The sequence below is a fragment of the Phocoena phocoena genome, chromosome 16 (assembly GCF_963924675.1).
Source record: "Phocoena phocoena chromosome 16, mPhoPho1.1, whole genome shotgun sequence".
Taxonomy (NCBI): Eukaryota; Metazoa; Chordata; class Mammalia; order Artiodactyla; family Phocoenidae; genus Phocoena; species Phocoena phocoena.
In genome coordinates, this window is record NC_089234.1 from 42,579,790 (window position 1) to 42,605,780 (window position 25,991).

Consider the following 25,991-nt stretch of genomic DNA (forward strand, 5'->3'; position numbering starts at 1 on the left):
TTTCTTTTCCTGTAATTGATTTCCAATCTTATAGCGTTGGTCAGAAAAGATGCTTGATACGATTTCAAATTTCTTAAATTTTCCAAGGCTTGATCTGTGACCCAGGATGTGATCTATCCTGGAGAATGTTCCATGTGCACTTGAGAAGAAACTGTATTCTGCCACTTTTGGGTGGAATGTTCTATAAATATCAATTAGATCTATCTGGTCTATTGTGCCATTTAACGCTTGTGTTTCTTTATTTATTTTCTGTTTGGATGATCTGTCCATTCGTGTAAGCGGGGTGTTAAAGTCCCCTATTATTATTGTGTTACTGTCGATTTCTCCTTTCATGGTTGTTAGAATCTGTCTTATGTATTAAGGTGCTCATATGTTGGGTGCATAAACATTCATAATTGTTGTATCTTCTTCTTGGGTTGATCCTTGATCATGATGTAGTGTCCCTCCTTATCTCTTGTAACAGTCTTTATTTTAAAGTGTATTTTATCTGATATGAGTATTGCTACTCCAGCTTTCTTTTTATTTCCATTTGCATGGAATATCTTTTTCATCCCTTCACTTTCAGTCTGTATGTGTCCCTAGGTATGAAGTGGGTCTCTTGTAGACAGCATACATATGGGTCTTGTCTTTGTAACCATTCAGCCAGTTTGTGTCTTTTGGTTGGGGCATTTAATCAATTTACATTCAAGGCTATTATCATCATGTATGTACCATTTTCTTAATTGTTTTGGGTTTGTTTTTGTGGGTCTTTTTCTTCTCTTGTGTTTCCCACTTAGAGAAGTTTCTTTAGCATTTGTTGTAAAGCTGATTTGGTGGTGCTGAATTCTCTTCACTTTTGCTTGTCTGAAAAGCTTTTGACTTCTCTATCGACTCTGAATGAGATCCTTGCTGGGTAGAGTAATCTTGGTTGTAGGCTTTTCTCTTTCATCACTTTGAGTATATCCTGCTACTCCCTTCTGGCCTGCAGAGTTTCCACTGAAAAATCAGCTGATAACCTTATGGGGATTCCTTTGTATGTTACTTTTTTGTTTTTCCCTTGCTACTTTTAATATTTTTTCTTTGAATTTAATTTTTGTTAGTTTGATTAATATGTGTCTTGGTGTGTTTTTCCCAAGGTTTACCCTGTATGGGACTCTCTTTGCTTCCTGGATTTGGGTGACTATTTCCTTTCCCATGTTAGGGAAGTTTTCAACTATAATCTCTTCAAATATTTTCTCATACCCTTTCTTTTTCTCTTCTTCTTCTGGGACCCTTATAATTCGAAAGTTGGTGCGTTTAGTGTTGTCCCAGAGGTCTCTGAGATTGTCTTCAGTTTTTTTCATTCTTTTCTCTTTATTCTGCTCCTTGGCAATTATTTCCACCATTTTGTCTTCCAGCTCACTTAATCGGTCTTCTACCTCAGTTATTCTGTTATTGATTCCTTCTAGTGTATTTTTCACTTCAGTTATTGTGTTGTTCATCTCTGTTTGTTTGTTCTTTAGTTCTTCTAGATCTTTGTTAAACATTTCTTGTATTTTCTCAATCCATGCCTCCATTCTATTTCCAAGATTCTGGATCATCTTTACTATCATTACTCTGCATTCTTTTTCTGATCGATTGCCTATTTCCTCTTCATTTATTTAGTCTTGTAGGTTTTTACCTTGCTCCTTTATCTGTGACATATTTTTTTTGCATCTCATTTTTTTTCTTTCTTTTTTTTTTTTTTTATGAGTGGGATTGTGTTCCTGTCTTACTGGTTATTTGGCCTGAGGCTTCCAAAACTGGAGTTTGTAGGCTATTGGGTAGATCTGGGTCTTGGTTTGAGATGAGGAACTCCATGTGACCTCACTATGATCCATATTCCCTAGGGTCTGAGGTTCTCTATTAGTCCAGTGGTTCAGATTTGGAGCTCCCACTTCAGGACTTCGGCCCGACCATGGGCTTGTGAACCAAGATCCTGCAAGCTGCCAGTTCACTTAGGGGTACCTCCCGTCTCCTTAGGCATCAGAGTCCCCCACTAGCAGTCGGGAGGTGCCCTAGTTGTGAGGAGATGCTAACTTTACATCTTTCCACCCTGCCATCTTGACTCTGCCTCCAAGAATACTGTTTTAATATTTCTGTTGTCGAAAGGACCTTGTAAGTTAAGAATGCAGATTTTTGACTTGATATACAATAGCTCAATTTACATCTTCACTCTTTTTTTCAAATAGCAAAATAATTATGTTGATGATAAAATATCTTCATTTACATACACAGAATCAGTCAGTCATTGCCAAAAGTTAGAATAAAAACACCTCAAATACTGAAGGGACATAAAATGCAGATGTTCTTTTAATCGCCTAATGCCAAGTATTTACAAGAAAGATTAATTGCAAACCTATTTTGTAAAATTTCTGTTCCCTTTGCTTCAATTTATTGCCAAGTAATCATTAAATGCTTTGCTAAATTTCCCCAGAAATTTAGAGAACACATGTTCTTATTCTATTTCCTAGTTTGAAGGAAATTTACACCAACCAATACGTGCTGAGACATAGGCTACCCACATTACCGCAGCTCTATGACCAAACTGTCAAATAATCTGTGCGCTAACCATTAAGTCACAAAAGAGAATGAAAATCCTACATTTTTACTCAATAAGGCAAAGTAAGGTTAAAATAAGTATTCCAAATCTCTAATGTGTAGGCATTAAAATAGTTGTTCTTAGGTATGTGCTTTATACAAATATTTCTATTAGCATGTCTCAGACAAAATCTTTGACAACAGAAGAACACTGTAGGCATTCAATCACTGAGACACATAAGGGGATGTGAGTCCTAGAGCTTTATTCAATAAGGTAACAAAAAGATGTACCGTAAAACCATCCTAAGTATTTAATATGTGGTGTTAGAAAATAATCCTTAGGTGTGTTTTCAGTTAGTATTACTGTTAACATTTCCCAATCAGCAATATAACCACCCCAAAAACATGCAAAATGTTAATGTTTAACTTACTTCTCTATCAAACTTAATATTACATTCTGCTTAAGAATATGTTCAAATCTAACAATCAATGATTACATTCAATCTACCTCACTGGATATATACTTGTATCATTGGAGAGTTTAGTTGGAAGAACAGATAAAAGTCTATGGATGTAATACCTAAGGGCAAACACATTTCAATATATTTTATATTGAAAAATATACTGAAAATCTGTTTTTCTTAATCTTTTATTAAGATAGTTTTTTGAGAAAAGCTTGTCTAAATATAAGCAAATCTAAGAATTAATTTGGTCTAATAAAGGTGATTATTTGAATACCATTTTATGTTAATGTTTTCCAGTTATCTGTACCAAGTAACTAAATAAAGCCTATTGTGACTGCTCTGTCTAAACAAAACAATGTATTTACCACGACGTCATGTATTTAAGGATGATCCTGCTGTTATACATTTTCCAGAGAAAAAGTAAATGTGATTAGGCCTGTAAATGACCTGCAGGTTTTTGAATACTATATTTGTTGATTAGGGACAAAATACTTTCTGTATTTCATCAGTGTCATGGTTAGCTCAGAAAAACTGAAACCTCAGAGGCAGTCAAGCAAGGAGAAATTTAATACAAGGTAAGAGGTGTTTACAATTTTATAGATACTAAGGTGATCGAATGATTTGATGCCTCCTGAAATCCACATCTTTGTTTCATCCCCTCCACTTGCCTGTGGGCAAAACCTATGTCCTGCTTCTCATCAACACAGCATGGTAAAGATGATGAAAGTCATACCCATCATTATGTTGCATTATATAGCACTCCATTCTGGCAGGCTGAAAGAACCTCCCTGTGGGATTAGTAATAAGAGGCCATGTTGGAGAAGCCTACATACAAGGAACTTCAGATGGCCTCTAAGAACTATGAGGGTACTTGAGGACCTGAGAATGGCCTCCAATTAAGAGAACAAAGAGCCATAAAAAGTTAAGGCCGTAAGTCATAAAGTCTCAAGGAAATAAATAATGTCATCAATCTCATCACCCTGGAATTCTTCCCCATTGGACTCTTCCCCAGTTGGGCCTCCATGTGAGAATGCAGCCTGGCCAATGCACTGATTGAGCAGAGGACATGTCTAAGTGGTGCACAGACCCCTGACCTCCAAAATCTATGAGATAATACATGTTGTCTGAAGCTGCTAAATGTATGGTAATTTGTTAAATAGCAATAGAAAACTAATATACTCTTGGAAGGACTGAAGGAACAAGTTCAGAAAATATCTGTTAGCTCTTTCTGATTTGCCCTGGAGGTCTTCCTAGATAGAAACTACCAATGATCTGAAGTGCCTGCAGCCCCAAGAGGAATTATTTTTACCAAACAACTGATATCAAAGCAAAATCTTGAGGGACTTCCCTGGTGGCACAGTGGTTAAGAATCTGCCTGCCAATGCAGGGGTCATGGGCTCGAGCCCTGGCCTAGGAAGATCCACATGCCACGGAGCAACTAAGCCTATGTGCCACAACTACCGAGCCTGCTCTCTAGAGCCCATGAGCCACAACTACTGAGCCCGTGTGCCACAGCTACTGAAGCCCATGCACCTAGAGCCCTGTGCTCTGCAACAAGAAAAGCCACCACAATGAGAAGCCCGGGCACCACAATGAAGAGGAGCCCCCGCTCGCCGCAACTAGAGAAAGCCCATGTGCAGCAATGAAGACCCAATGCAGACAAAAATTTTAAAAGATTTAAAAAAGCAAAATCTTGCATCAACAATGTTCCACCAACTATCCACTGGGCTGTGGGAGGGAAAAAGTAGTTTCTGCTTTTCTTATGCCTTTAAAATATCTGAATAATACCTCACATTAGCTGAATGGAAACCAGAATACTGCTGGCAAGGCACTCAGTGAAATACAGTTCCGTCAAATTTGTAATATATATTTGGCATGTAGCAACAAATGTAAGATGGCAGCATAGTGACTAACAGTAGCTCTGTCTGTGAATCTACTAAATCCTAGGTATAAAATTTTATGAAACTCACTTAACCTCTCTAATCTCAAATTGTGTTTTCTATAAAATATGAAAACTTTTATCTACCACATTGGGCTATAGAGAGGATTAAATATCTATGTATCTATGTAGCACATACAAATACCTCTAAAAATGTTGCAATTATTTTTATGATTACTACTATTATTTCTGCTCTCATTATTATTATTTACCATTAAATTTCTCTACATCTACACATCTTCCTTTTTCTGAAAAGAAAATGTTGTGTTCCTCCTGTTTTAAAACTAGATCTTTCCAGTATGCTCTCATATCCTATTGATCAGTTCCTCTTCTTCTTCTGCCCTTTGGTTAACATTCTCTGCATGATTTTGCCACCCTTTCTAAATTCTATTTTCTTTCTCTACACTGTCAAAAGATTTAAGGTTGGTTTTTCAATATTCATTTCTTTTTAAAGTACCTCCCTATAATCTAGCTTCAGTGACTACTATTCTATTAAAACTCTGCTCTTCAAGTCACAAATTAACTTTTTCTTGACTATTTTAATCTTAATTATTCCTCTTTCTTCCTGACCTCTTTTTAAAAAAGATTAAGTCAATGGAATATTTGTTGCTCCTAATAATTTTTGAGAGAAATATAAATGGGAAACCAACTATTTTCCAGATATAGAGATGAAAATATTGCTAGTCCTTAGAGACTAGTGAGATAATGATTTGCCTCAATTTTAGTATAGAGTAATATAAACAAATCTAGTTAAGGAATAAAAAAAATTAACTGGAATATGTAGGAGAAGCTTCTCCTTGACTTAAGGCTTGAAACATACAGAGAAAAGGTAAGAGAGGAGGTTGTGAGACAGCAGTGATGCATATTTTACCCTCTCTCTTACTTTTTCCTTCCATAGAATTGTGACTTTTTCAATTTCTCTCATTCTCCCTCTCCAACTTAATCTCAGGATTTATCAACTCTATTGATGAGAACCAATTCTAAATTATATCTGGATCACAAATCTAAAATGCACCCTTCACTCTTACTGGATCTTTTTTACCTTTGTGCTGAAGAGATTAGTGAAGGAAAAATGAAATAAGGAAAGATTGCTTGCTTGCTTGAATTACGGTTTTTGTTGACATATATGCTCAGTGAGAATCATTTTACCATGGGTCTTTAAAATTGTTTTTGTTTCACCTGAGTTAATAAATACACTAATTGTAGGTAACATATCTTGTCTTTTTCTTTTGCCTATCTCTACCCTTTCCCAGGCAACATTGAGCACAATATACACATATGTTATGTGCTCAAGAGATACTTATTGGTGTGAGCTTTCTATAACATGGCAAAGTAATATGTTTAAAGGTATTAGAAATTTATGATTCATATTAAGCTGTCTCTAAACACATAGGCAAATGGATGTATATTGCAAGAGTCTTTACAAGTTAAATACTACTTCACCAATAATTGGGTATATCAGAATAAGATGATTTCTGTGTATTTTTAGTTTTAGGGAAAATTGCTTTTTATCCTCTCTTCACTTTGTAAAAAGTATTTTCATTTCCATAGTCAGTAGGAAGTCAATCTACAGCAATTCTTAACATCCTTCAGAAAAACAGACAATGTCATTTTTTAAAAAATGTCATGGTTTGAGAGTTCCCAGTTTTTCTGGATTATTACAAGAGAAAATAAGTTAAATATAGGAAATTTAAAGAATTAATAGAAGATTCTCTAGAACACATTTTCATTCTTTACTCACTATTTCTTTTTTTTTTAGTTATATATTTTCTAGTGTTTTTCCAATTTTAGTACAAATGTACTAAATTTTGTAAAAATAACTCCAGAAGACATATATTTTGTGTATGTCTTTATGACAAGTCATCTATTGCAGCAGGGAGAATAGTCTGTAGACTTGCCATCAAGATTCATTACAATCGTTATTGCTTCACATAAAGAGGGGTTTAGCCTAAAAAGTAAAGCATAAGGACTTTGGGAGCTTCTGCCTAAAATGATATGAGAGTCTGAATTGTGCGAATGCAGATAAAGCAGGACTCTCTTTAGATTGAATGTACCAGTCACTGGTATTCTCTGGAAAATAAATGACTGCATTTTAATTACCGACTCAAAATAATGCCATTTGGGATAAGTTACCAAGTTTATAGCTGAATGCACAACTTAAATTGAATTTATAGATGAACATGAGGCAAAGTAAAGAAAAAAATTTGCCAGTGAACTTAGAAATTATATGGTTAATTTAAATGTAGTCATAGCATAAATCAATATGTGGAATAATTAAATGCAGTAGAAATCAAATATTCTTTCACTGTTTTAATCTATCCCATTTAAAGACACCCTGCAAATGTGGTACATTTTTACTATTTTTTAAAATGCTGTACAGTAGAAACTAACACAGCATTGTAAAACAACTATACCCCAATTAAAAAAAAAAAGAACTGAAACTAAAAAAAATTTAAATGTAGGGATATTTATCAGTTGTTGGGAGATGGTTATACAGCTGTGGGCCATTCCTTGATGACTGAATTCCCCTTATACTGTCCAGTGACCATTTCATCAGAATGACATGGTTTGTACAATCATTGTTCAGATTACTTGGCCCTACTTCAGTCATAGTCAATATTTGGCATAGGAATTTAAAATCTTTCCAAGCTTCTCTGGTTATTTTAATATACACTGACATTTGAGAACCATGACTCAGAAGGATAGAAATTCCTATATTCAAATGCTTTTTATCATCATCAAACATATTTGTAAACTAGAAAGATTCACATCATAAAGGAAATTTCAAAGAGGAAGAAAATAATCCTCACAAAATTCATACTCATGATTTTTAGTGTAAAAATGTATTATGATAAAAGGAGATAGGAGACCTTACCAAAGAGCAATATCCTAAACCCTGGGGATATAGGGATAAAGACAAAACAAAATAAAAACAAAAAAGATGTCTGCTCTCAAAGCAGCATCCACATTTCTTCCCACTACAATCTAGTAGGAAGAAGCAGAAAATAATACCATAGTAAGTAAACTATTTATGATGTAGGAAACAATGTATGACATCATTCATTTTTGAAGGCTATATTATGAGTTTCCATTGCACATATTCTTCTCAGAAATTTAACGATATTGTACTCTGGTCTTCACCCTTTCCTGTGGTTGTTTTCAGCTGATACCTGGACTTCTATTTATAAATTACCTGTGTTTATATGTCTGCCTCCATGGTGGAGGCTGGGCAAGGTGCTCCTCTAGCCCTTCCTTCTTACCTCAGATGCCTGAACAGAACAAGGCCAACCAGTAGTAGCTTCTCAGGACCTGCCAAATCTGTGAGGGCTCAGAAGGGTGGTTATGCTTTCAACACACTGTAACGGGTCAGGTGGCCCAGGCTGGGCGAGTCGAGTTTGGGCGTATACAGGCTTGGGCTTAAATTCATTTATTGATGCATTGGACACAATAAAACCACAACTGTTATCAAAAAGTCCCCACCCCCCTTTTTCTTGTTCTCCCATTGGAAATAGCTTTAAAAAGAAAAAAGATTTAAAAAAAAAAAAAACCCTGAAAGTCTGTGTAATGTCCTTAGTCTCTTCTTCTTGGTAGGCTCTGAATTCCAATTTTTCATTTCCCAACACCATGAGAATCAATGTTTTGGTCTCTTAACAATGATTTTCTGCTGAATTTCTCCGATTCTGACTCCATGCATACACAGCATATGTGTTGACAAATGCTTTCTTAGATTCCTATCAGTATGTAATAAATTACCACACTAGGGGGCTGTGACAACACTCTTTTACTATCTCACAATTTGCTTGTGTCAGGATTCTAAGAATGCTTATAGTTGGTTCCTCTGCTAACAGTCACACAAGAATGCAAGTTGTTGGCCAGATCGTGTTCTCATCTAGAGGCTTGACTGAGGAAGAATTCACTTCCAAGTTCGTTCAGGTTGTTGGAATAATTCATTTCTTTGTGTCTGTATGACTGAGGCATTTTGCTGGCTGTCAAAAAGAGACTGCCCTCATCCTAAAGGATGCTCAGCATTCCTAGAGTCTTTGGTAGTTTTTTCCACGTGGGCTTCCACTACTTGGCTACTGCCTTCTTCAAGACAACAAGAGTTTCCCACTTCAAATAGAAACTTAAGTTATAGAGGCATCCACCTGATTAAGTGAGATGTGCCCAGAACAATCTGCTTTGGATGACCTAAAAATCAACTAATTCGAAACTTTGCAAAATTCTTTCACCTTTTTACCTCCCCCCAATCTAGTGAGATTTTTGCAAGTCCTAACTGCTGCTTTCTCTTCAAGTTGTGCCCCTTTAAGTGAGTTGACAAATATCCCATGAAGAAAATAATCTCCCTTCTTCGCCCTCTCAAATCTTGCTGCCTTTGTTGTTCTCTGTACCTTCAACGTTCTCTTTCTTATTTTGTTAGTATGATTATTTGCGTTTATTTTTTATTTTTATTTTTGGCTGTGTTGGGTCTTCGTTTCTGTGCGAGGGCTTTCTCTAGTTGTGGCAAGTGGGGGCCACTCTTCATTGTGGTGCGCGGGTCTCTCACTGTCACGGCCTCTCTTGTTGCGGAGCACAAACTCCAGACGCGCAGGCTCAGTAGTTGTGGCTCATGGGCCTAGTTGCTCCGAGGCATGTGGGATCCTCCCAGACCAGGGCTCGAACCCGTGTACTCTGCATTGGCAGGCAAACTCTCAACCACTGCATCACCAGGGAAACCCTGTTTGTGTTTTTTAATCCAGTTTTTATAGTTGTTCCCAGGGAAAGTATACCTTCTGATACCAGCTGCTTCATCAGAGCTCGAAGCAGAGTTTGATGGTACACAATTATTTTAATCTTTTGCAAAACGCAAACCTTTCTTCTTTGAAATTGGATTTCTTTGGTTTTATATAATAAATTACATACGATACAACCTGGGGCAATTGGGTTAGACATGAAAAGCAAACGCACACAAGCTGAAATAAACAAGTGGGACTCATCAAGCCAAGAAGCTAGTACAATAAAGGAAAAAAATCAATAAACTGAAAGCTATGTATGGAAAACAGTATGGTGTTTCCTCAAAAAATTAAAAATTGAACTACCATATGAATCAGCAATCCCACTCCTGGGTATATATATTTATAGGAAGTGAAATTAATACCTTGAAGAAATATCTGCACACCCATGTTCATTGTACCACTGTTCACAACAGCCAAGATATGGAAGCAACATAAATGTCCCTCAATAAATGAATGGATAAAGAAAATGTGATATATGTGTGTGTGTGTGTGTATACACAAGCATATACATATATATATACATACATACATAATAGAACATTATTCCGCCATAAAAAAAGGATATCCTGCTATTTGTGACAACATGGATGGAGTTCGAGGGCATTGTGCTAAGTTAAATAAGCCAGGTGGTGAAAGACAAATGCTGTGTCGTATCATTTATATGTAGAATCTAAAAGGAAAAAAAAAAAAGCTAATTTCATAGAAACAGAGAATAGAATGATGACTGCCAAGAGCTGGGGTTGGGGGGGGCACTTAAATGGGATGATGTAGGTCAAAGGTACAAATTTTCAGCTGTAAGATTAAGTCCTAAGGATCAAATGTACAGCATGGTGACTATATTTAATATGGTATTGTATATATTTGAAAGTTGCTGAGAATAGATCTTAAACATTCTAATCACATTAAAAAAGAGAGTTAGCTATGTGATGAATGTGTTAATTATCCTGATCTTGGTAATCATTCCACAATGTATATGCATATAAAATCATCATGTTGTACACTTTAAATACAGGAAATTATATTTGTCAATTATTTCTCAATAAAATTTAAACAAAACAAACAAAAATAAAGTTGAACAGCCTTCCAAATTGTTTAGGGAAAAGGATATTCCTTAGAGAAAAAAGATATCTGTCAAAATGTGGTTTAAATGATATAAATAGGAAACTGTCTTTTGATCTGGCTTCCTAACATGAGTAGTAGACAAAGGCTTGACTTATGCTGTCTTCACTTTGATATCATCTCCAGTAGTTAAGTCAATGACACCAAGATATATGTTTATTAATAATTGTAAAAGGTACTTTAAAAATAGATATCTAAATATACATAATGTTCCATGCAACGTCAGTTGAAAGAATAACCCACCACCAATATCAAAGACACTCATCACTTTCTGTTTTTGTGTAATCCCTCCTTCAGCTTTCTCATAACAATATGTTGATCATCTAATCAAATATTCATATAATTCTATTAGATTAACTAAATAAACTAAGAATAGGAAGGATATTAAAATTTTTTTTTGAATTTTACAGAAGTCTGCAAATCAGCATTCAGTATTTTGTTTTTTCCTGCTAGTTTTCCTTCAATTGCAGCAATAAAAATGCTTTAAAGATCCCAATTACCCATTGCTGTCACACTTGCCAAGATTCCAAGGTAAAGAACTTTTCAAATACAGTCAGGTGTAGTAGAAGTTATTATCAGAAAATAAATCTTTCAAATGAAGAAGAGCATTCTTTGCATGTTATATAACCTCCTGCTCTTTTTCTTACTAGACTGAAATATCAGGAATTTAAACCTAGTTTTAAAGATCTTTATCCAAAGAGCTTCTGTTAACATCTTTGGTAACCTTAAATGTTAGCAATTATAACTACTGGATCAATATTTTTCACATTTTCTTGCTTAAATATCTACTGCAAGAACTTTAGTTCTAGTATTTAGAAAAAAGCTAAACCCACCACTCAATGTCAATGTTATTAGGGGTGATTCATTAGCACACTCAGACAAAGATCTAGTCAAGTTTTGAGTACATGATATCTGCACAGAAATTGACAAACTAATGATTTCTGAAAGGGGGGAGAGGACACTACATTAAGGCAGGTGTGAAAACAAAAGAAAATGATGACATCTGAAAAATTCAGAACTACTATATAGGAGCAGTCCATTTTATGTAGACTGTCTAGGTGGAAATGAGAGTGGATAAGTTAAATAACTTGTCTTTAAAGTAGTTTTGCTAGAGCAAACACACAATTTTTCTCCCATAGAGTATATTGTGCCTTGAGGAAGGAAAAGGAAGGATTGATATCACATGAATATATTCATATAGGAATAGCTCTGGGCCCTGAGCATAAACAGCTTCTCCCTCCCTGTAATTATTCCTTATTTTGAACATGAATTTTATGGAGAATATGTATATGTGTGTATATATACATATATATGAACAGAAGGAAACTTCTGTTCGATGTTTAGCATTAACATCTATTCTTCCAATGTGATGTTTGTTACATATATTCTCCATTAATTGAAACTATTCCAATAAGTAAATATTATGGGATGCTTGCACAACAGGTTACTGAAAAGAAATAGTTTCCATCTAATACTATAAATATCACCATGAGTTTTTGGAACAGATTTCATTGAAAGCAATAATTTGTTCCATAAATGTCTGGAAGAGCCTATATAAAGCACTTTTCTGTTGTAACTCAAAATTGACAGTAAAATATTTGGTATCTCTTTAGAAATCTAAATAAAATAGAATTTTTAATGAGTGCTTAGCAGAGATGCTTGCACATATTAAGTGTCTAATAGATATTTAGAGTATATTAATTGATACATATTATTCTCCATCAAACTAATTTTGACATTTCCCTACTTTTTTGTTACCAGTTTGTCATCATTTTTGGTTAGGGTGATATTTTTTTCTATCCTGATTTTCATATACTGTTGATTTAAGAAAAGTGATTCATAATTGATCTTTTTAATATCCTTTCCCTGTTAAGTCTACAGGTAAATTATTCACGGGAGAAGCTAAAAATAATATCTAAACTCCTTAACAATGAAGAATTCTTGAGAATTATACCTTGTGTTCATGTATGTGTGTTCATGTACACAACCATACATAATATATATACTGTACATATATATACACACATATACATATATGTACAAATATGTATACATTATATGGATATATCATATAGGTATATAATATAGTAAATTTAGTATTTTCCCACCATCAATTTCTTTCCACTCTATGCATTCAAGCTATCACCTCACTAAAAGGTAAAGTCTATGCTCCCAATTACATGAATCTGAGCTGACTTGTGATTGCTTTGTTCAATTGAGTACACTATAAGTGATGTTGCATGATTTCTGTCACTAGATCATAAGATACCAGCCATAATGTAAAAAGTACATCTACCCTGAGATCTCCAGCTGTGAGGAAGCCCAAGCTAGCCAAGTGAAAAAGCTAGTTGAAATCATTAACTCCTACAACCAAGAGAGATAATAATGTCACCTATGTGGTGACTTTGAGGATTATTTGCCATGCAGCAAAAGATACTAAAACAGTATTCATCACCAAAATCACAATTCCACTGTAAAAAAACTAAAATGATTTGTAGTGGTTTTGGGATTAGGCAATCAGTAACATCTGGAAGTGATCTGATGACATGGCTGGTAAGAGATTTAAAGAGAATGGAAGAAAATGTTCACAGAGGCTGGGAAAAGAGATCATTATTTTGTAATGGCAGAAATTTGTATAAGCTGTCATCCTTTCATAGAATAAGTATCTAATAAGCACGGATATTTCTGGGGAGGATTTTCAGGCAGAAAACAGAAAGTAGCTACTTGCTTCTTCAAGCTGTCTATGTTAAAATCTAAGACAAGAAATGAACAAGAACAAAAGAAGTGTTTGGTTTACAAGAAAACTTTAAAGGAAATAATTAAAGGGCCTACGATTCACTTAGTTCAAGCATAAGGCTATTTCTTATCACCTGTTTCTCTCAGGGGAAAAAAAAGTCTCAAACTGTGAAATGGAATGAAGACAAAGAACCTCAGTTGCCAGTAGTATAAAAGTGACCTATGAATGAAATATGGACCATCAACAGAGGTCTCATATCCATTAAAATAATATGGTGCAGATGCATGCCTACAAATTGATAATCTAAATGAAATGGACAAATTTCTGGAAAGACACATGTTATCAACCTAACACAAAATAAATAGAAAACATGAATATTCCTATATTTATTAAAGTAATTAAAGTTGAAGTTAAAAGCCTTCCTGCAAAGAAGTTTCCATGTTCAGATGGTTTCAGTGGTGAATTTCACCAAATAATTTTTAAAAATTATTATTTAAAAAAATATTATTAAAAAAATAATAACTGAAAGCTTAGAAAACTATTTCACAAAAAGGAAGGCTATTTTCCACATTATTTCATGATGTCAGTGTTTCCTATATAACAAGGTTAACCAAAGATTTACATTAGAAGAAAGTTACACACCAATATTTCACATAAACATAAACCTAAAAATCTCTCACTAAAAAAAAAAGAAGTAAATATGTGAGGTGATGGATGTGAGTTAACTTAATAACTTGATGGTGGGAATCCTTTCATAATGTATATGTATATCAAATCATCCCATTATACAGTTTAAATATATTACAATTTTATTTGTCCAATATACTTCAATAAGGCTAAAAATGGCTCAAATATTTTAGTTTCAAAATAAAAATGCATTCTATTCAAATATAAAAAAAATAATTTAAAATGTTTTATCAAAATATATCCAGTAATATATGAAGAGTATTATATACCATGCACAAGTATCCGGTAATATATGAAACAAACACCACAAACAAGTAGTATTTATTTAGAGAATTAAAGATAAAAAACAATAACACTACAACTAAATATAATAATGAAATACTACATTCATTCTCCCTAGGCTCAAAAACATAGTAAGAAGGGCCACCCTCTCCATTCTGTTAAACATTGTGCTGGGATCCTAAAAAGTGCAATAAGATAAGAAAAGTGAATCAAAGGCCTACACATTGGAAAAATAAATAAAACTACCTTTATGAAAAATGACATAATTCTATATTTCAAAAAGTCTAAGAAAGCTACAAAAATGCAGACAGAACTCATATATGAGGTAAAGAATATCCAGGATATGTCATATTATTATAATTTTACATAATAATATATAATTATGTATATTTTAAGATAGTACTATAGATAATTATATAATATAAATATAATCAAATACTATATATTTTCAAGGAAAACTATGACGTTGAATTTTAAATGTTAAAGTATTGTGTAAATGCCACTTAAAGTAACTTCAAAACATAAAATTCTCAGGGATATGTTTAGCAAAATGCCGCAAAATCTCTACATTGAAAACTACAAGACACTACTGAAAGAAACTAAAGAAATCTCATAAAAACATATTAATAAAAACCTTTGTAAGTGAAAAAAATAAATACATAAAGTCAAGGATCTTTCCATGTACAATAAAAAAAATTGAGAGATGTACAATATTCTTGAATTAAAAGATTCAATATTGTTCAGATTTAATTCTCTCCAAATTGATCTGTAAATTTAGTACAATCCTAATTAAAAACTCTGCCAAGCAATTTTTAAAAAGAATAATGGAATGTGAAAATTTTTATTTCTTTCTTTTAATACTTAACAAAAAGTTATTGTACTAAATAAAGGCAGTGAAGTATTTGACAAAAGGATAAATCAATGAAACAAAATACAGAGTTTATAATTACTTGTGCATATATATGATTCATTGATCAATATAGATTTTAACCTAATTTGAATGGGAAAAAGACAGTCTTTTCCAATATGGTATTAGAAAAATTATATATCCAAATTAGGGGAGAAAGAAAAGTTTTACCTTGACTTCTCACCAGAGAAAAAGTAAGGAAAACTGTATTATATCTAAATGCAAAAGTTGAGTTGTAAAATTTAAGATAGGAACATAGGGCAGAATCTTCTCTACCTGGGCATAGAAAAAGATTACTCGGAAAGGACACAAAAAGCAAGAATATAAAATTTTTAAAAAAATAACAAATTACCATCACAAACTGAGGATCTCATGCACTGTTGGGGTCTGTTGGAATACTTGCTCTGGGGGAATCCATTCTCCCATAAGAAGTCTGAGTAGCCTGAAATCGCTGTGCATTAAGGAACCCCAACTTTGCCACATAGAGAGAACATGTGAAGTCAGAAATGCCCAACCAGCATCCATTTTTTCCTGCCATCCCACACAAGTGCCAGTCCTGTGAATGAAAAAGCTCTTAAAGGACCACAACTTTGGCTACCACCTGAGTGTAATCATTTTAGGGACACCAAATTAGAACCAACCAGATATTCAACCCCTAGAACCTTGAGAGATGTCATTAAATTGTTTCTTTATCAAGTCACTAAGATTTGGAGTGTATTATTATAATAGGAACAGGATTGTAAACAACTGACTTGGTTTCATATGCAGGTGGCACAGGCAAGCTAGTATATCATACTCTATCTGGGGCCTAAAAACAAATGCCCACAGTAACAAAGACAATAAAAATATTAATCCTCTACCTGCTCATGATAATTTGTACTTCAAAATTTTGAATTAAACTTTTTCCAGGGATAAATACTGTAAATACTCTCAGGGGAAAATTATTTGTTAATTCACAAGTGTGTTAGAGAAAATGGAAACACTGAACATTCTCTATTAATGACATCGGGAAGTTAAATTCAGAGAAAACAAAAGGACCAGACAGTGGAGGTCAATTTCATTTCCAACTTTTGACCTTAGCCAAATCTGACACAATACATTAATTGATAGGAAAGGCTTATTTTAATCCAAGTTGACTTCCATCTGGGTCTTGTAAACAATTATACATATTTGTATAATTTGTATAATATCTATACCCAGAAGACAGTAAAATAATCCAGAAAAATAACATCACTTTTCCTTTTTTTTAATGTTGAACTTATTTACTTTTTAATTGGCTTTTCTAATGAAGTATTTGTTTTTGACTTTCTGGAATAAAGAAAATATATTTTTAGTTCATGCTTAAAAAATAATTCAGGTTTGATTTATCTTAGAGTGAAATTTAAGTATAGACTGTGACTTTCTTGTTAATTGTCCTTAATGTCTGGAACCAAAAATTTCTATTTCTATATAATGCCTCAGAAAGATAACTCTGATATTCTAATAATATATGGATTGTCAAAAAGCACTAGTCTAGAACTTATGGAACCAGTATCTTAGATCTGTTCTCTGCTACTAATTAGAATATCAATTTTGGTTAAAGTTTCAAAAGACAGTGACTAGTTGGCATGCTTTTCTTTACCTTCTGCCAATAGAACAGAAATGATACAGATCATGATTAACCATTAGGCCAAAGTAGAGAGACCACTGAGCCCAGCCCCTAGCAAATTTATGATATCCATATAGCACAAGTGAGGAATAAACATTTGTTCTAAAAAAGCACTAAGAGATAAAGTCACAGCATAAGAATAACTGACTGTGGAAGTAAAGTGTTGCCGTCTCTTTCCCTCTCTCTCTGTCTCACACACACACACACACACACACACACACACACACAAACACCCCACCCACCATAAACCCTTCACTTAGGAGTCATATAGCAGTTGATAAGGACATTGTTCTCAAAGTCTGAAAAAGTGACATTTGTGCTATGCAAAGGTGACCTATCTGGCAAAGCTGCCGTTCTAATAACTCAGAAAACAAACCATTTACTTATGAACTTTCTTCTCATATGAGAAGAAAATACGATGTGAAATAGTTTTAACAATAACAGTAGTTAAATACATAGTAGTGTCAGTTGATTGCTGTTGACTGTGTTTGGCAAATTAGTATTAGAAAGAGCTAAGCGCAGAAATAAAATGTCTGGGTTTGCAAGTAAAAATGAAAGGGAATAAAGAGAGTCTACAAATTCAGGGACATGTAAGACTGAAAGAGACAACTGCTTCTCAACCTCAAAAGATTAAAAAAAATAAACAGAACTGCTTTGACCAACAAGGTTTAATCCAAAGTCAGCCTTGAAGACAGGATGAAATCAAGGATATGTCCATCACACCACTGATTAAACCCCTGAATGACCTGAAGTGGTAACATAAATTCTTTCAATTGTAAGATGACTCCAAAAAATAGACTAGAAGTTGTGGCATTCCCACGAAACTTGTAGGCTCTGTGATGAAAGAGCAAAGATATACAACAAATCTTAGGAGGATGTCTATAAGAACAAAACCTGAAAATATTGAAATTGATATAAGTGATTGGATTCAAATATATAAGATATCCATTCAATTTTAGGCTAACTACTAAACAACCTATATTCTGGACTTTAATAAAAATAACTTTTGCCACTTTGAGACTTAACATGATTTTTCAGCCTGCAACCCTCTACTGACAAAATCCCTCAATGCCATTTTCAAATATGGCTAAGGAGGGTCACGGAAAATATTAAAATTTCCTATGGACAGTACAAAAGGCCACACAGGACAAGGTACTAGGAATCCTTTCCCAGTAAAATATTTCTAATCACTAGTAGGGGGGGATCCGTTCAAAGTTTTCTTAGTGAAATATCTGAGTTCCTACAAACCAGTGACTAATGTATACCCCACGTTTTCCCATTTTTCAAAGGAGAATTCAATTCTATTCATACTGTCTCTGTTCTACCATGTATATTCAGCATACGAGGACAAATATCTTTTTTTTTAAGTTAATACATCTACAGATGGAGAGAAGCAACTCAATGGGCTGAAACAGAGACAAAGATTATAATTTGGTATAGCAAATAATATTAGCTTTATAACAAAGGGAACAAAACCATTTCTGCAAATTTGAGTTTATATCTTATCTTAGCAAAGCTTACACAGAGCCAGCAATTTATAAAACCTTTTTGTGGGCAATCGGTGGAATAATGCATTAGACTTTGAACAGTAATTTGTTTAGACTAAGATTGCATTGTTCCATTCTAATTTTAAGTGCTTTAATGTATACCAAACTCACTTATAATTAGGCTTCTTAACAATGCTCTATCTTGTTTTTTGAAATTTTGATGCACTGAAGCCTCTTTTTGCTTATAAATGTCCCCAAATATAAAGCATTTTTCTTTCTCCAAAAACATTTTCTAAGTTATGTTTAACTTTGTATCTCAGTCATTAACAAAGAAAAGTGTTAGTATAAAATCACCCTGAAAGTTTTGAAGTTGAAAGAATTGTGAATGCCAGACTCTACATTTCTATATACTTCAGAGATACTTAGACATGGCAAGGCTATTTTGACCAATTTGCCATCTATTTGGAATTTTCAAACATATTTAAGTGTGAGCTTTTGACACACGTTGAAGTTTATGCCTTGCTTGAATTCTATTTTCAGATACAGAAAATCCTTGGCTTGTTAGCAGTCTCTGTTTTCCTGATTCTTACACCCCATAACCAAGATCTCTTTGTATTATCTAAAATTCACAGCAAATATCCATTACAAAAATTATCCCTCCTTAAAAGTCACAGTAAGAATATACAGACTTTGATTTTAAGGGTTCCAAAGCAGGCAGGATAACCTTGAAACATGAAGGCTAATTACATTAAAAGAGTGGATCAGATATTCTCTCTTGTTGGGTTCTTTCTTATCCAGGAAAAGTAGGTTTAACTCAACATGACGGATTTTAGAAAATCACACATTAGAAAGGAGTACAGCAGTCAAACTGTCATAGTTATTCCCCAGAAATTACTAAAGTGAATGTACACATAAGATAAAGAGAGTAGCCAATGATTTCCACTTATTTTAAAGGAATTCCCAAGGATGACATTAATAAAAGAAGGAAGACGGAGTGGGCTTCTGGCAGATCGCTACTGTGAATTTATATATAAAATTCAAGACCCACTGTACTTATTCACTTTTGATAAATCAGGTAGTTATTGAGTTAAAATGTGCTTAAGCTCATGTTTGGAAAATAAATAAGAAGGCCAATAGAATTTCTCCAGGTTTTTATGAAATATTTATGTCAAACTTGAAGATTCAGATGAAAGCCAAAATATGAAGCCTACCTGCTATTCATAAGGTGAAAGAAACTATTGTTCACTAGCCATAAAATATTGACATATGTATCACTCTTTTAACTTAGTGAAAATTCTTCAAATTCTCAAAGCTAGAAATTACTTCTATTAGCGAGTAGAGAAAGAGTCATAATCCATGATATATAGAGAGCTCATATAAAGCAATAATCAAAAAAATCAGCAACCCAATAAAAATATGGTTGTAAGGAGGAGCTTCAAGATGGTGGAAGAGTAAGACATGCAGATCACCTTCTCCCCACAAATACAACACAAATACATCTACACGTGGAATATCTCCTACGGATCACCTACTGAACGCTGGCAGAAGACCTCAGACCTCCCAAAAGGCAAGAAACTCCCCACGTACCTGGGTAGGGCAAAAGAAAGAAAAAAAAACAGAGACAAAAGAATAAGGACGGGACCTGCACCAGTGGGAGGGAGCTGTGAAGGAGGAAAGGTTTCCACACACTAGGAAGACCCTTTGTGGGTGGAGACTGCAGGTGGCAGAGCGGGGAGCTCCGGAGCCACGGATGAGAGTGCAGCAACAGGGGTGCGGAGGGCAAAGCGGAGAGATTCCCACACAGAGGATGGGTGCTGACCAGCACTCACCAGCCCGAAAGGCTTGTCTGCTCACCCGATGGGACGGGTGGGGGCTGGAGGCTGAGACTCTGGCTTCGGAGGTCGGATCCCAGGGAGAGGACTGGGGTTGGCTGCGTGAACACAGCCTGAAGGGGGCTAGTGCGCCACAGCTAGACTGGAGGAAGTCCAGGAAAATGTCTAGACCTGCCGAAGAGGCAAGAGACTTTTTCTTGCCTCTTTGTTTCCTGGTGCGTGAGGAGAGGGGCTTAAGAGCGCTGCTTAAAGGAGCTCCAGAGACGGGTGCAACCCGCAGCAAACAGCGCGGACCCCAGAGACGGGCATGAGAAGCTAAGGCTGCTGCCGCTGCCACCAAGAAGCCTGTGAGCAAGCACAGATTACTATCCACACCTCCCATCCTGGGCCCCCGTGCAGCCCGCCACTGCCAGGGTCCAGTGATCCAGGGACAACTTCCCAGGGAGGACACAAAGCACCTCAGGCTGGTGGGACACAAAGCACCTCAGGCTGGTGGAACATCACGCTGGCCTCTCCCGCCGCAGGCTCGCCTGGAACTGCGTACCTACCCCTCACCCAGGCCTGAGTGACCCAGAGCCCCTGAATCAGGGACTCCTTTAACCCCATCCTGTCTGAGAGAAGAACAAATGCCCTCAGGGGACCTACATGCAGAGGCAGTGCCAAATCCAAAGCTGAACCCCAGGAGCTGTGCGAACAAAGAAGAGAAAGGGAAATTTCTCCCAGAAGCGTCAGGAGCAGCGGATTAAACCTCCACAATCAACTTGATTTACCCTGCATCTGTGGAATACCTGAATAAACAACGAATCATCCCAAATTGAGGAGGTAGACTTTGGGAGCAACAATATACATATATTTTTCCCTTTCTCTCTTTTTGTGAGTGTGTATGCGTATGCTTCTTTGTGTGATTTTGTCTGTACAGCTTTGCTTTTACCATTTGTCCTAGGATTCTGTATGTCCGTTTTTCTGTGTGTGCTTTTTGTATTTTTTAGTACAGTTTTTAGCACTTGTTATCATTGGTGGATTTGTGTTTTGGTTTGGTTGCTCTCTCTTTCTTTCTTTTATTACTTTAAAATTTTTTTTAACAATTATTTATTTTTATTTCAGTAATTTTACTTTACTTTATGTTATGTTATTTTATATTCTTCTTTCTTTCTTTCTTTTTCTCCCTTTTATTCTGAGCCATGTGGATGACAGGCTCTTGGTGCTCCAGCCAGGCATCAGGGCTGTGCCTCTGAGGTGGGAGAGCCAAGTTCAGGACATTGGTCCACAAGAGACCTCTCAGCTCCACGTATTATCAAACGGCGAAAATCTCCCAGAGATCTCCATCTCAACACCAAGACCAAGCTCCACTCAATGACCAGCAAGCTACAGTGCTGGACACCATGCCAAAAAACTAGCAAGACAGGAACACAACCCCACCCATTAGCAGAGAGGCTGCCTAATCATAATAAGGCCACAGACACCCCAAAACACACAACCAGACGTGGATCTGCTGACCAGAAGGACAATATCCAGCCTCATCCACCAGAACAGAGGCACTAGTTCCCTCCACCAGGAAGCCTACACAACCCACTAAACCAAACATAGCCACTGGGGGCAGACAACAAAAATAACGGCAACTACGAACTTGCAGCCTGTGAAAAGGAGACCCCAAACACAGTATGTTAAGCAAAATGAGAAGACAGAGAAACACACAGCAGATGAAGGAGCAAGGTAAAAACCCACCAGACCTAACAAATGAAGAGGAAATAGGCAGCCTACCTAAAAAAGAATTCAGAAAAATGATAGAAAAGATGTTCCAAAATCTTGGAAATAGAATGGAGGAAGTATAAGAAACATTTAACAAGGACCTAGAACAACTAAAGAGCAAAGAAACAGTGATGAACAGCACAATAAAAGAAATTAAAAATCCTCTAGAAGGGAACAATAGCAAAATAACTGAGGCAGAAAAATGGATAAGTGACCTGGAAGATAAAATAGTGGAAATAACTACTGCAGCGCAGAATAAAGAAAGAAGAATGAAAAGAACTGAGGACAGTCTCAGACACTTCTGGGACAACATTAAATGCACCAACATACGAATTATAGGGGTCCCAGAAGAAGAAGAGAAAAAGAAACGGACTGCAAAAATATTTCAGAGATTATAGTTGAAAATTTGCCTACTATGGGAAAGGAAATAGTTAATCAAGTCCAGGAAGCACAGAGAGTCCCATACAGGATAAATCCAAGGAGAAACACTCCAAGACACATATCAATCAAGCTATCAAAAATTAAATACAAAGAAAAAATATTCAAAGCAGCAAGGGAAAAAAAAAATAACACACAAGGTAAACCCCATAAGGTTAACAGCTCATCTTTCAGGAGAACCTCTGTAAGCCAGAAGGGGCATATGGCAGTACATATTTAAAGTGATGAAGGGAAAAAATCTACAACCAAGATTACTCTACACAGCAAGGATCTCATTCAGATTTGAGGGAGGAAATAAAACCTTTACAGACAAGCAAAAGCTAAGAGAATTCAGCACCACTAAAACAGTTTTACAACAAATGCTAGAGGAACTTCTGTAGGCAGGAAACACAAGAGAAGGAAAAGACCTACAATAACAAACCCCAAACCATTAAGAAAATGGTAATAGGAATAAACATATCAGTAATTACCTTAAATGCAAATGGATTAAATGCTCCAAGCAAAAGATATACACTGGCTGAATGGATACAAAAACAAGACCTGTATATATGCTGTCTACAAGAGACCCACTTCAGACCTACGGACACATACAGACTGAAAGTGAGGGGATGGAATAAGATATTCCATGCAAGTGGATATCAAAAGAAAGCTGCAGTAGCAATTCTCATATCAGACAAAATAGACTTTAAAACAAAGACTATTACAAAAGACATAGAAGGACACTACATAATGATGAAGGGATCAATCCAAGAAGATATAACAACTGTAAACATTTATGCACACAACATAGGAGCACCTTAATACATAAGGCAAATAATAACAGCCATAAAAGCGGGGATCGACATTAACAAAATCATAGAGGGGACTTTAAAATTCCACTTTCCCAATGGACAGATCATCCAAAATGAAAATAAATAAGGAAACACAAGCTTTAAATGATACAATAAACAAGATGGACTTAATTGATATTTATTGGATATTCCATCCAAAAACAACAGAATACACTTTCTTCTCAAGTGCTCATGGAACATTCGCCAGGATAGATCATATCTTGGGTCACAAATCAAGCTTTGGTAAATTTAAGAAAAATTGAAATTGTATCAAGTATCTTTTCCGACCACAGCACTATGAGACTAGATATCAATTACAGTAAAAAAAATCTGTAAAAAATACAAACACATGGAGGCTAAACAATACACTACTTAATAACCAAGAGATGACTGAAGAAATCAAAGAGAAAATCAAAAAATACCTAGAAACGAATGACAATGAAAACACGATGACCCAAAACCTACGGGATGAGGCAAAAGCAGTTCTAAGAGGGAAGTTTATAGCAACACAATCCTACATTAAGAAACAAGAAACATCTCGAATAAACCACCTAACCTTACAGCTAAAACAATTAGAAGAAGAAGAAGAAAAATTCCCCAAAGTTAGCAGAAGGAAATAAATCATAAAGATCAGATCAGAAATAAATGAAAAAGAAATGAAGGAAACGATAGCAAAGATCAATAAAACTAAAAGCTGGCTCTTTGAGAAGATAAACAAAATAGATAAACCACTAGCCAGACTCATCAAGAAAAAAAGGGAGAAGACTCAAATCAATAGAATTAGAACAAATCAATAGAATTAGAAATGAAAAAGGAGAAGTAACAACTGACACTGCAGAAATAAAAAAATCATGAGAGATTACTACAAGCAACTCCATGCCAATAAAATGGACAATCTGGAAGAAATGGACAAATTCTTAGAAATGCACAACCTGCCAAGACTGAATCAGGAAGAAATAAAAAATATGAACAGAGGGCTTCCCTGGTGGCGCAGTGGTTGAGAGTCCGCCTGCCGATGCAGGGGACGCGGGTTCGTGCCCCGGTCTGGGAGGATCCCACATGCCGCGGAGCGGCTGGGCCCGTGAGCCATGGCCGCTGAGCCTGCGCGTCCGGAGCCTGTCCTCCGCAACGGGAGAGGCCACAACAGTGAGAGGCCCGCGTAACGCATAAAAAAAAAAAAAAAAAAAAAAAAAAAAAAAATATGAACAGAACAATCACAAGCACTGAAGTAAAAACTGTGATTAAAAACCTTCCAACAAACAAAAGCCCAGGACCAGATGTCTTCACAAGTGAATTCTATCACACATTTAGAGAAGAGCTAACACCTATCCTTCTCAAACTCTTCCACAATATAGCAGAGGGGGGATCACTCCCAAGCTCATTCTACGAGGCCACCATCACACTGATACCAAAACCAGACAAAGATGTCACAAAGACAGAAAATTACAAGCCAATATCACTGATGAACATAGATGTAAAATCCTCAACAATATACTAGCAAACAGAATCCAACAGCACATTAAAAGGATCATACACCATGATCAAGTGGGGTATATTCCAGGAATGCAAGGATTCTTCAATATATGCAAATCAATCAATGTGATACACCATATTAACGAACTGAAGGAGAAAAGCCATATGATCATCTCAACAGATGCAGAGAAAGCTTTTGACAAAATTCAACACCGATTTATGATAAAAACCCTGCAGAAAGCAGGCATAGAGGGAACTTTCCTCAACATAATAAAGACCATATATGACAAACCCACAGCCAACATCGTCCTCAATGGTGAAAAACTTAAACCACTAACACTAAGATCAGGAAAAAGACAAGGTTGCCACCTCTCATCACTACTACTCAACACAGTTTTGGAAGTTTTAGCCACAGCAATCAGAGAAGAAAAGTAAATAAAAGGAATCCAAATCAGAAAACATAGAAGTAAAGCTGTCACTGTTTGCAGATCACATTATACTATAAATAGAGAATCCTAAAGAGGCTACCAGAAAACTGCTAGAGCTAATCAATGAATTAGGTAAAGTAGCAGGATACAAAATTAATGTACAGAAATCTCCGGCATTCCTATACACTAAGGATGAAAAATCTGAAAGTAAAATTCAGAAAACACTCCCATTTACCATTGCAACAAAAAGAATAAAATATCTAGGAATAAACCTACCTAAGGAGACAAAAGACCTGTATGCAGAAAATTATAAGACACTGATGAAAGAAATTAAAGATGATACAAAGAGATGGAGACATATACCATGTTCTTGGACTGGAAGAATCAACATTGTGAAAATGACTCTTCTACCCAAAGCAATCTACAGATTCAATGCAATCCCTATCAAACTACCACTGGCATTTTTCACAGAACTAGAACAAAAAATTTCACAATTTGTATGGAAACACAAAAGACCCCGAATAGCCAAAGCAATCTTGACAAAGAAAAACAGAGTTGGCTGAATCATGCTCCCTGACTTCATACTATACTACAAAGCTACAGTAATCAAGACAGTATGGTACTGGCACAAAAACAGAAATATAGATCAATGGAACAGGAT